Genomic DNA, 12213 nt, shown 5'->3' with positions numbered 1-12213 from the left:
TCCTAGAGGAAGCAGAGCTCGGGCAGCCAGTGAAAGATTTGCAGATGCAGAGGAGAGAGGAAAAAGCCGCCAGGCAGGGGATGCAGCATGGCGCAGGGCATGGAGGGAAAACGGTGACACTGAGAGATGTGCCATAGAAGCTCTAGGTCACCACACCCAGTGGGGTTCCGCTCCTTTCCCTCTTTCTGTCTCACATCACTTCAGTCCTGTAGTCCTTGCAAAGTTGGGCCCATTTCCTCTCACCTGGACATTTGCTGTGGACTCCCTACTGGTCTCCCTGCCCCTTTCTGTAACCTCCAGTCCACCCTCCACCAACAGCCATTTATTCACCCACCCAACCATTCATTCATTCAGCAAATATTCATGGAGGGGCAGGGGCTGTGTCATGCAGGGCCCTGAGCCTGGAGCCCCTCCACCTTGATGACCTTGTTTTCCTTCGCCCAACTCCCTATGCTATCTCAGGAAACCACCCCCTATTCCTGGAGGGCCTCTCTCTTTCACCCTCTCTGTCTTTGTACCTGTGCCCCCACTGCCTAGAAGCGCACCCTGCCCCAATCTTTCCAGCAGCACTCTCCTCATCCACTGGGGCTGAACTCACTGCCTTTGTCTCACCTGCCTTCCTGGGCAGGACATCCCTGTCACCCACCTGTGGGTCACCTCTCATCACAGCACTTACCACCCCTTGTTATCGTTCCAGTTTATGTGTCTTGACTTCCCCACTGAACTATGAACTTTGACTCCAGGGGACTCAGTGCTGAGTGGATTAAAGGAAGGAGTTTCTACAAGGGACCAAGATAAGACCTATAGATCCCACTGCTTGGGTGAGAATCCCAGCTGCAGCACTCTTGCGCCATGGGACTCTGGGCAAGCTCTTCATCCCACTGAGCCTTCATTTCCTCATCTGGAAAGTGGGGATAACAGGGTCTCCCTCTCATGGTTGTCATGAGGATGAAATGAGGGAATCCACACACCACATGTGGTGGGGAGCCCGAGAGGTAGACAGTGCTGCGCCAATGTGAGCCAGTGTGGCATAATCCCTGTTGTCAGATAACAGTGGACAGGTGGAAAGGAGGCTGGGGTCTAGTGCGGATTCCCTCGTCAGATACCCTTCCCAGCTGAGGCGACTGCCAGCTGCTGGGAATGGCCCTCAGCTGTAGGGACTTGCCCTGCCCAAGGCCACATTCGTTCCAGGTGTAGGAACCCACTGTACACCAATCTCCATCTCAGAGTCTTTTCCCAGGAACCAACAGAAGATAACAGGCATGGCAGGAGCTCCAGAGAGAAGATGGTGCAGGAATCCAGGAGGGTGGGAGGTGGAAGAGAAGGCCAGGAGAGGAGGGGTGGGCACTGGCCTGGAAAGATGCCAGCAGTCAAGTGCTAGGTCTCTGGAACATCTTCCAGCCTTTTTTCTGCCCTCACTCTCATGGTCCTCTTGTTCCCTGGTCTTAGATGGTGTGGTTGGAGTTCTGGCTTTGGGGCATTTTCTTGAGCTGAGTCCTGACTGTTCCTGATGCACTGCGAGGCCTTAGACAAGTCCCTTCACCTCTTTGAGCCTCAGTGGTACCATTTGTATAATGGGGTTGGGAAAAATCAACAGAGGTGCTACAGAGCCCTCAGCAGTGGTGCAGGAACCACAATGGTTCCACCATTTACTATCTGGGTGTTCTTGGGTAAACCTTTAACTTCACTGTGCCCTCGTTTCCTTAACTACAAAATGGGGATGATGACCCTTACCTCTCTGACCATGGAGATTAAATAAGATAATTCATATACAATGCCTGATGCAGACAGGCCTTTATTCACTTTACACCATACATGGAGCACCCACTAGGTGTTGATCAGTGTTCTAGGTGCTGGGGACAGAAAGTGAACAGACATAGTCCCTGTCGCCATGAAACAGACATCCTGGGAGCAATAGCTAACTACATGTTAGTGATAACAGTTAACTGAAATTTAGCTGATACTATTAGGTGGAATTTGCATCCACATCTCTTTGATCCCTCAGAGGGATCCCCACTCCTCTTCCCCGGCAACATTCTTCACCTTAACTCTTATCACCCACAACACATGGGTTTGCTTATTTTGCCTATGATGAGTCTCCTCCACTGGAATGTAGGTTCTTCTGAGACTTTACTTTTCTCATCTCTAAATTGGGATAACATCTAGACTGTCAGGACATTTCTATAAGCTAATGTCTTCAAATCAGTGATAGACAAGGGTGGTTATCCCAATACAAGAACACCCAGAACAAGGATGGTTTGTTCTGACCTGAGGAGAGTCAGGGAAGAGCCGTAGGAAGTCGGGTTGTTTGAGCTGAGCCCTAATAGTGAATACAATGCGAATCTTCAGAGAAATTAGTCTGGGGACCCTGCCTTCACAAAGGCCTGGAGGCTTGTGTTCAAGCCCCAACTCATCCAAGATTTCTGCAGCCCATCTCCCTCTCCTCCAATTTGATCAGCGCTGATGGGTGGTGGGCAAACACTTACAACTTAACCACACACCATCCAGCCATGGTTACTGATGTTTCCAACAGCTTGTGTTACTTTGGGTTTCCTGGTGAGAGCCCGAGCATCAGCAGTCAGAGGCCTTTTCTGTTTATTCGTTCATTCATTTACTCATTCATTCACTAATTCATAATGGATTTGTTTACTTGCTTAACAAACACTTCGCAAGGGCCTCCTCCATGCCAGGTGCTGGGCCAGGTGCTGAGTCCCCATGATGGAAGAGTCACACTTCCTGCCCTGGAGGAGCTCATGGTCTCATGGAGAAAAAAGACGAGAACCATCCATGCCAACAAATAAATATAAATACATGGTGATGATTTCCATGAAGAAAGCAAATGAGAGGTTGAGAGATGATGGCAGAGAAATCCTGCTTACTATGGTGTGATCAGGGAAGCCTTCCTGGAGGCAACAGTCAAGTTGAAACTCAGAGGATGCAATGAGAAGGGTAAACCATGAGAAGGGCGAAGAGGAAGATGTTCCAGGCAGAGGGAATAGCATGTGCAAAATCCCTGAGGTAAGAAGGAGTTTAGCATGCTGAAGAAACAGAAAGACGCCAGTGTGGGGAAAGCAGAGCAACTAGGGGAGAAAGGTGAGAGACAGGGCCAGGACACACAGGGCCTGGCGAGCCATGGAGAAGAGGTGGGTTTTTGCTCAGCACACAGTGGGATACCATTGCAAGCTTTCAAGTGGGAAAGTGAGAAGATCTCTTGCATGCCAGTGGGTGGGACCACAGGAGGCACCCAGCTGAGAGATCTGCACACTAGGCCCCTTCCCCACACCTGATCCTTTAAACCCTTCATTTGCACACACCTTGTGATGGAAACAGTACCTCAGAATAGAATCCCTCCATGTGGATAGTTTGAGCTGAAGGAACATTATCCCTTTTATCAGTGACTCTCAAATGTTTTCATCTCAGCTTGGCCAACATGGTGAAACCCCGTCTCTATTAAAAATACAAAAATTAGCCAGGCGTGGTGGCAGGTGCTTGTAATCCTAGCTACTCGAGAGGCTGAGGCAGGAGAATCGCTTGAACCCAGGAGGCAGACATTGCAGTGAGCAGAGATTGTGCCATTGCACTCCACCCTGAATGATAAGAGTGAGACTCTCTATATATAAAAAAAAATTATCGAGGACCCCAAAGAACTTCTGTTTATGTGGATTGTATCCACAGCCAGGACTAGAGTGAGTTAAATGAGGCACTCACCTCAAGTTTAAAATTCATGTGCCAAAAGTATCAGTAATTAGGATCATATTTTCATGCAATATTTTAAAAAATTCACACTGAAAGGTGAAAGAAAAATCAGTAGTATTGGTCTTCTCTGTATTTACAGTTTCAGTATTTTGTTCATCATGAACATTTTTGTTTGCATTAATTTTTTTTGGTGGGGAAGAGGATGGAGTCTTGCTCTGTCACCAGGCTGGAGCGCAATGCTGTGATCTGAGCTCACTGTAACCTCCACCTCCCACGTTCAAATGATTCCCCTGCCTCAGCCTCCCAAGCAGCTGGGACTACAGATGCACGCCATCACACCCTGCTAGTTTTTTGTGTTTTAGTAGAGATAGGTTTCACCACGTTGGCCAGGATAGTCTCAATCTCCTGACCTCATGATCCACCCACCTCGGCTTCCCAAAGTGCTGGCAGATGGTGGCATCACATGTCATATCAACTTTGGACAACCTCACTGAGGGTGAGAAGAACAAATAATGTCTTAGTGTTGTGAAAATAGTTTTGACATTGTGAACACCCTGGAGGGGTCTCAGGAACCCCACGGCTTCCAGACTGTACTTTGAGAACCATTGTTTTTTTTTTGAAACAGGGTCTTGCTCTGTAGCCCAGGCTGGAGTGCAGTGGTGTAAACTCGGCTCACTGCAACCTCTGCCTCCCAGGTTTATGCAGTTCTCCTACCTCAGCCTCCTGAGTAGCTGGGACTACACGCGCAGCTAATTTTTGTATTTTTAGTATTGATGGGGTTTCACCACATTAACTAGCCTGGTCTTGAACTACTGACCTCAAGTGATCCACCCGCCTCGGGATTACAGGTGTGAGCCACCATGCCTGGCCTGAGAACCATTGCTTTTGATAGAACTAAAATCTTCATAGAGTTTCCACCAGTGAGTCTTAGCCCTATACCCCAGGGCTCCACCCATATCTGCCTTCAAAGGGGCAGCAGCTGAGAGGCTGAGCTTTATAATTCATGCTTCTTTCCATCTACTCCAGTCTGAAGGCCTCCCAGAGCATGGGGTTCCCACCCACCTCTCCCCAAACCCCATTTAGTTAATGTTTCTGAAAAACTGAGGCCCCCAAATTCCCAGGTGTGGCCTGAGCAGTATGGAGGCCCCTGTGGACCTGTCACCTCCTCCCCTTTGAGAGACTCCATGTCTGTTTCTGCCTCTGGGCCTATCCATGCCCCCAGCCACCTGTCCCATAGTTCCTGTCCGTCATGCCTCCCAGCGTTGTGATTTGAGTGTGCAAAACCTCTCTGGGCTCCTGAAGAGTAGGCATTTCACCAAGAAATAGCAATGCAGGCAAAGAAAACCTCCAACGTATTAAGCTGACTTCGTTAGGAGGCCAACTTCTGAAAATTCAATTTGTTGGTGGTAGAAACAGGATATTGAGCCTGGCCAGGATGGGCTCTGAGGAGGGCATCTGAGGGGGAAGAAAGGAGGCAGCAACCTACGTGGGTAACGGTAACGTCGGGCACATTCCTCGGCAGCACTAAAATCCGCTGCTAATCACAAACAGACTCCCGCCTGCCCAGGGCCTTTCTTTGTTCCCTACGATTTCTCCCTCCAAACATGACGCTGAATCCACCGGGCTCTGCCTCTCTTGGGCTTCTCTCGTCACTTCTGTAGGCCTCAGTTTCCCTGTGTCCTATATGAGAGGACTGGGCTGGGGTCCATAATCCGAGGCTAATATCCCAGGATCCAAGTCTCTGACTTAAAGTCGCCATGAATCTGGAATTCCAGGATTATAACATGCCCGATTTTCCGACGGCAGAATTTGATGAGTCAATAATGGCAGGTTCTAAAGTGATATGATTTTAAGACTGTGGCTTGAAGATCCTGTCCTTGTTACTTTCTACAAGGATTCTAAAATTTGGAGAGTGTAAGTCTCAACAATTGCGTCTGTGAGGCAGTGCCATGCACCCTAGAGCTGGGCAGTCAGGTGACCCTGGGCAAGTTACACGACCTTCCAGTGTCTCTGTCTTCACATTTGTAAAGTGGGGATCATACTGCTACTATCTCCTGGGGTGGTTGTGACACTTGTAAACAGTGTCTGGAGTAGTAAGCACTCAATAAATGTTTTGTACCTATCATTATTCTAAGATGAACAGTTTCTACTACAGCCTCAGAGTCTGAGATGGACCTCAAAGACCCCTGAGTTGTGAATTTCAAAGACTCCATTGTTGAAAGATTCAGTGGCCTACTAATTCTGTCAGCTGGCTATGAACATATCACGTTTGGGCATCCTTGACCCAGGATCATGGGATTTATCATGGGCAAGCTGAAGAGCCTGGCTGGTCATCCTGAACCTTGCACTCCCAGCTACAAAACCAATGAGCATGACAAGTTTGGGACCCTCAGCTGCTGAGAAGTGCCCTCCTCTTCCTCCAACACTTACCACTAGGGATAACTTGACCTTCTGGCTAAAGGCTCATTGACCTTGACTAGCTCCTGGAATCCCTAAAGGCACAGGGAGACCATCACTCCCCTAGCTTGAAATTCCCTTCCTCCAGAACCTGCTGTGGCTCCCTGCTGTCCTTCATACCAAGTCCTATTTCTGAGTCCTTTTGGAGCCCCTTTATATCTTGTTTACTTCAAGGTAAGTCAAGATAATCTGAAATGGGGAAGGGAGAACTGGGATAGATCCTCTGGAAGTTACTTCTAGGTCCAGGTGCATTTGTTCATTCTTATTCACAACACAGATATTAAATATCTGTCATATGCCAGTCTATCTTCTGTGCTCTGAGGACATACAAATGAATAATACAGACCAGGTCCCTGTTCTTGAGACCTCACAAAAGTCATTTCAGACCCCACTCACTGTAGCACATTATTCTCAGGGGAGCAGAGTACAGGCCATTTCCCAGCTGCAGAACTTTGGACCAATGCTCTGTGCCTCGTTTGTAAAATGGGTCAATCACACAGCCTACCAGCTAGAATTATAGTGAAGATTAAAAGAGATGGTAAGAGCTTGGCGCAGTGCACAGCACATAGTCTACAGTCCATGAAAGCTGCTTCCTGCTATTGTTGTTACTTCATTTCTACCCCCAGCTCCCTTTATAGCACTTAGTGTGGTGGCTAAAAGCCAGGTAGACCTGGGCTCGAGTCCTGGGATAGAAAAGATGAATAATCATCGTGCCTGCTTCCCAGGGCCGGTTGCCTGGCATGTTGGCCATACCCAGCCATGGCTCAGATGGTAACAGAGACACATTCTCACTTTCCTCTGCTTTTTCCCTGAGAACCCAACCCAGCCAACCTCACTACCTGCGTCAGGTCCCACACAATGCACAACCTGAGCAACTTCGTTTCCCCTTTGGGTGCCAGTAAAGGCACCACATACAGCCTGAGTAAACTGTCACTAAGACATGGGCTGAGAGATTTAGGCAGGATACAAAGGTCAATAGAGAGCCAACGCAGGCTCTAGAGAGAGGGAGTGTCCATATAAAGGGTGTCCTCTGTCTTCCAGTGGCTCCTCTATACCCCTTGCATCTCATCCTCACTGCTGCCAGGGGCTTGCTCCTGCCAGTGCTGACCATCAGTCCCTGGCCTGTTTGGGGGTTAGGTTATTTTTTCATTAAGTTTGTAATTATTTTTAAAATGCAAGTCAAATAGCGATGTGCTGAGCTGAGCAGGCAGGAGGTTAAAGCTTTTTCCCTGCCTGCGGCCTGCTTGGCCCCCACGCTGTTCTGGGTAAAGGGGAACATTTTCGGGAAAATAAACAAGGAGGCCTTGATTCTTTGGGGACTTTATGAACTTGACCCCACCCCGACTCCATACCCCACCCCGTTAGCAGGCCTGGTCGCCCTCCCTGTTAATTAAAGGGGAGACTAGTTTCCAGGGCAATTTCAGCTCTGGCCAGGCCTGTGCCCACATCCTTGAGAGGGAGGCCATGGTGATGGGCCGGCTGAGTGGCTGGTGGCCTTGGAGGTAACAATTTGTCTTGAGATGGAATCCACTCCCCTGAATAAAGGGACTTTGTGTTCTCTCCCATTCTCATAGCCCCCTGGCTCCCACGGAGGAATTAGACGAGAAACATCTGTGGTTCCCCAAGAATAGTGACCCCATGGTAGGCAGCTGTTAGGCCACTGCCTGGGCCAGTGGGACTTTCTCATGCATGCTAGGCCTCTATCTGTTCTCAGAGCTTTGCCTTCTCATTAGAAAACATGGATGCAGGCAATCACTGGCTCATTCATTTGTTCACTCAACAATGCTTTATTGAGCATCTAATATCCAATTAGTGAGTAATTACAACGTATACCATGAGAATCAATTAGTGACTAAGGTAGCATGACCAATTGCTTTGGTTTACCTGGGAAATGAGACATTTTTGAGCTAAAACCAGGAAAGTCCTGAGCAGACAAGGAAGGGCCAGTAGGAGCTTTCACTCACCCTGAAGGCAGGGAAGGGTAGACCTCATCTCAAACCTAGAAGGAGAAAGTCATCAGATAAGTTTCTAGGAAGGGAGTGTATGGCTTGTCTGTGTTTTTAGTTCCCCCAACCTTATACAGCAGCCCCCAACATTCCACCATTAGCTCCACTCTAGCCAGTCAGTCTGGCTCAAAATATTGATGCATGCCTCACATGCTCCAGGCCCTGCCCTAAGAGCTGAAATTCCTAGTTGCATCAGATACAGTTCCTGCCCAAAGGAACACCAGACCAGTAGGCGAGAAGTCAGGTAGACAGATAGACAGACATGCACACTGTGCTGGAGGCGGCAGGATGGGAGGACAGACTGCAGTCTGGCAGGGCTTTCTGCGGAAGGCACTGCCTCCTCTGGGATGTATAGGAGCCTGACCGGTAGAGGCGTAGAAAAAACATTTCAGGCATGAGCACTGTCCACTCTCTAGTCTTCTTTTAAAGATGCTGGGCAACTCATTCTTGGGAATTTTATTTTCTCCTTAATAATATTTATTTCCCCCTTAGAAAGGTCCACCTTCCATGTGCAGGGTTCTCCGCAAGCCCTTTTACACCCACTTACTTGACCCTCACAATGGCACTTTGTGGGTACAGAGCTGCAAAGATGACTGCCTCATTTTATGGAGGAGGAAACCCGGGCCCAGAGGAGGAGAAGGAGGAGTCACCTACACAAGGTCACATGGCTACTAAGTGCCAGATGGGCATTTAAACTCAGCTCCATTTCCCTATAGCTTCCCTTCTCCGGGCAGGGCCAAGGTTACTCTAGTGCTTGGGAGGGGAGAGCAGGTCTTCTTGCTTTCCTTTCTGCAGTGTCCCCATGGCAAGAGCACTATTAGAGATGATGGGGTTTGTGCCCAGATGTGGCCCCAGGACCTTCTCATTATACATCAGCCTGCCACAGGGAAGCACTGTCCAGTACCCACTGCTGGAACCCTCCTTAGTCCTCTGGGAAGCAGGAAGTCCTCCTCCTCCTTTCAGAGAAATGGCAGGTTTGGGGTCCAGGAGAGAAGACAGTGGAGTCCCATGGGCTCAGCGGAGTTGCTGATGGGATTGGTCACTCACCAGACAGCATCGACCAGCCCCACCCCCAGCAGGAATCAGGTGGCTCCAGGCTCCACGGTCTCATAGAAGTGGCTCAGCACCAACAGAGTCTGTGACGTGGAAACAGAAGACTGGCCCCTTACCCAGAATCCAAATCCTGAAAACCCTTCTGCAACTGCCAGGCAAATGGGACATTATCACCCACAGACCTCACAAGCAACAGTGTGGATTCATTCATTCATCTGATATTTTTTAGCACCTTACCTCAAGGAGCCTGTTACTTTTAATCTAGTTCAATGTATCACTCTTTTCTTGTGTAATAGTGCTTTTCTTTTATAATAGTGCCCTCTTCTCAGAGCTGGGAGACAATGGTGGATAGGCTGCCTCACTAAGCTAATGGTAGAGTGAAGGAGGCCTTAAAGAATGAATCCCATCAATAAGCAATTTGAGTGTGATAACACTCATAGGAAGTGTGTAGAGACAGACAAAGCCAGATGACCCTGATGTATTTGGGCGATGTGGGAGGTTGGCTCACCACAGGGCCCTGGCACTCTTTGTTTGGGATCCCCACCTTGTATCAAATATTTGAAAATGTACCACATTAAATATATTTTTAGCTGTAAAAGTTTAAATATTTTCACCTTTTGTATATACAGGCTCTGAGTAGTTTCTTTAATTAACACTTGTCTAGATTATATGACACGTGGCCCGCATGCTGGAAATGCTTTACAAAGAGGGAAAAATAGAGCCCACAAAGGGCTTCGACTCCACCTTGAAATGTTTAATAGGCTGTGGTTCTGTGTAGGGCTTTATTTGAGCAAAGAGATCTGTGGCTAAAATACTTTGAAACCTCCTCTCCCTAGAGGCCACCATATGCACCAGGCTTGTGAGGTTTGGGCGGAGTGAAAAAGGTGGCGTGGGACAATCTTGAGTGATGGGAACAGCACTGGGAGCCCAAGGCCACCATGAATGGGGAGGAGGTCCCTGGCTCTGAAGCAAAGTTCAGCATCCAGGGTATGCAATGGACAGAGGGCCTCTCTTGGGCTGGGAATAGGGGATGGTTGGAGAATGGTAACTACAGGACAAGGGCCAGCTGTAATCTTGGCCTGGACCACCTCCAGCTGGCAGCTTATGACAGCTGGAGACCCCTGGGAGCGACAGGAAGCATTTCTGTTCCTTCCTGTGGGCACGGTACATGGGAAGGTCCCTGGCTGCCATCAGAGAAGGAAGGCCAGGCCTATTCTTGGGTTGAGACACAGGTGAATTTTCAAAACAATCCTTCTTGGAGGTGCTAGAGAATGAAGATTTAAAAATATATTATTATTATTAAAATCATCATTCAAGAACTATAGATCTAAGATTAACCCATTCAGTTTTTTACAATTAAACCTTCAAATTTTAGTAAGAAAAAAAATCACTATCAAAATTCAGTAAAAAAACAGTGACTCTAAGCACAGGAATAAATGCTTCCCATTACTCTCAATTAAGAAATTCACATTTTATAAAACCCAAATTATAAAAATTCTGGAGGACAACCTAGGCAATACCGTTCAGGACATAGGCACACGCAAATATTTCATGATGAAGACACCAAAAGCAATGGCAACGAAAGCGAAAATTGGCAAGTGGGACCTAATTAAACTAAAGAGCTTCAGCACAGCAAAAGAAACTATGAACAGAGCAAAGAGAATGGGAGAAAATTTTTGCAAACTATGCATCCGACTGCAGTCTAATATCCAGCATCTATGAGAAACTTAAATTTACAAGAAAAAAACAAACAACCCCATTAAAAAATGGGCAAAGGACATGAACAGCACATTTTTCAAAAGAAGACATACACGAGGCCAACGATCATGTGAAAAAAAGCTCAGCATTGCTGATCATTAGAGAAATGCAAATCAAAACCACAATGAGATACTACCTCACACCAGTCAGAATGGTTACTATTAAAAAATCAAATAATAACAGATGCTAGCGGAGTTGTGGAGAAAAAGGAATGCTTATACACTGTTGGTAGGAGTATAAATTAGTTCAACCATTGTGGAAGACGGTGTGGCGATTCCTCAAAGACCTAAAGACAGAAAGATCATTCGACCCAGCAATCCCATTACTAGCTATATACCCAAAAGAATAGAAGGGCCAGGTGTGGTGGCTCATACCTGTAATCCTAATACTTTGGGAGGTCAAAACAGGCAGATCACTTGAGGTTAGGAGTTCGAGACTAGCCTGGCCAACATGGTGAAACCCTGTCTCTGCTAAAAAAACAAAAATTAGCCAGAAGTCCTGGTGGGTGCCTATAATCCCAGCTACTCAGGAGGCTGAAGCAGGAGAATCACTTGAACCCAAGAGGCAGAGGTTGCAGTGAGCCAAGATGGTGCCATTGCACTCCAGTGTGGGCAACAGCACAAGACTCTGTCTCAAAAAAAAAAAAAAAAGAGGAATATAAATTGTTCTATTATAAAGACATATGAACCTGTATGTTCATTGCAGCACTATTCACAGTAGCAAAGACATGGAATCAACCTAAATGCCCATCAATAATAGAGTAGATAAATAAAATGTGGTATATATATGTGTGTGTGTGTGTGTGTGTGTGTGTGTGTGTGTGTGTGTGTGTGTATACATATATATATGTATATATACCATGGAATACTATGCAGCCATAAAAAGGGGGAAATCCTGTCCTTTGCAGGGACATGGATGGAGCTGGAGGCTGTTATCCTTAGCAATCTAGTGCAGGAACAGAAAACCAAATATCACGTGTTCTCACTCATAAGTGGGAGGTAAATGATGGGAACACTTGGACACATAGAGGGGAACAACACACACTGGGACCTACCAGAGGGCAGAGGGTGGGAGGAGGGAGAGGATCAGTAAAAATAACTAATGAGTGCTAGGCTTAATACCTGGGTAATAAAATAATCTATACAACAAACTCCCTGTTGTTTAGACAAACATTTACCTGTGTAACAAACCTGCACATGTACCCCTGAACTTAAAAGTTAAAAAGAAAGAAATTCACATTTTA

General features: G+C 47.2%; 1 long non-coding RNA gene across 1 annotated transcript in view; it reads left to right on the top strand.

Annotated features, from left to right (window-relative positions):
- Positions 1–3079, top strand: part of LOC119468952 — a 68861-nt gene extending 65782 nt beyond the window's left edge. The window contains exon 3 of the long non-coding RNA XR_005197764.1: positions 2703–3079. This is a non-coding gene — a long non-coding RNA (uncharacterized LOC119468952). The remainder of the gene's footprint in view (positions 1–2702) is intronic.
- The last annotated feature ends 9134 nt before the right edge of the window (positions 3080–12213 follow it).

This window comes from Cebus imitator, unplaced genomic scaffold (assembly GCF_001604975.1).
Source record: "Cebus imitator isolate Cc_AM_T3 unplaced genomic scaffold, Cebus_imitator-1.0 Scaffold18, whole genome shotgun sequence".
NCBI classification, from domain to species: Eukaryota; Metazoa; Chordata; class Mammalia; order Primates; family Cebidae; genus Cebus; species Cebus imitator.
This window is presented reverse-complemented; position numbering and strand designations above follow the sequence as displayed.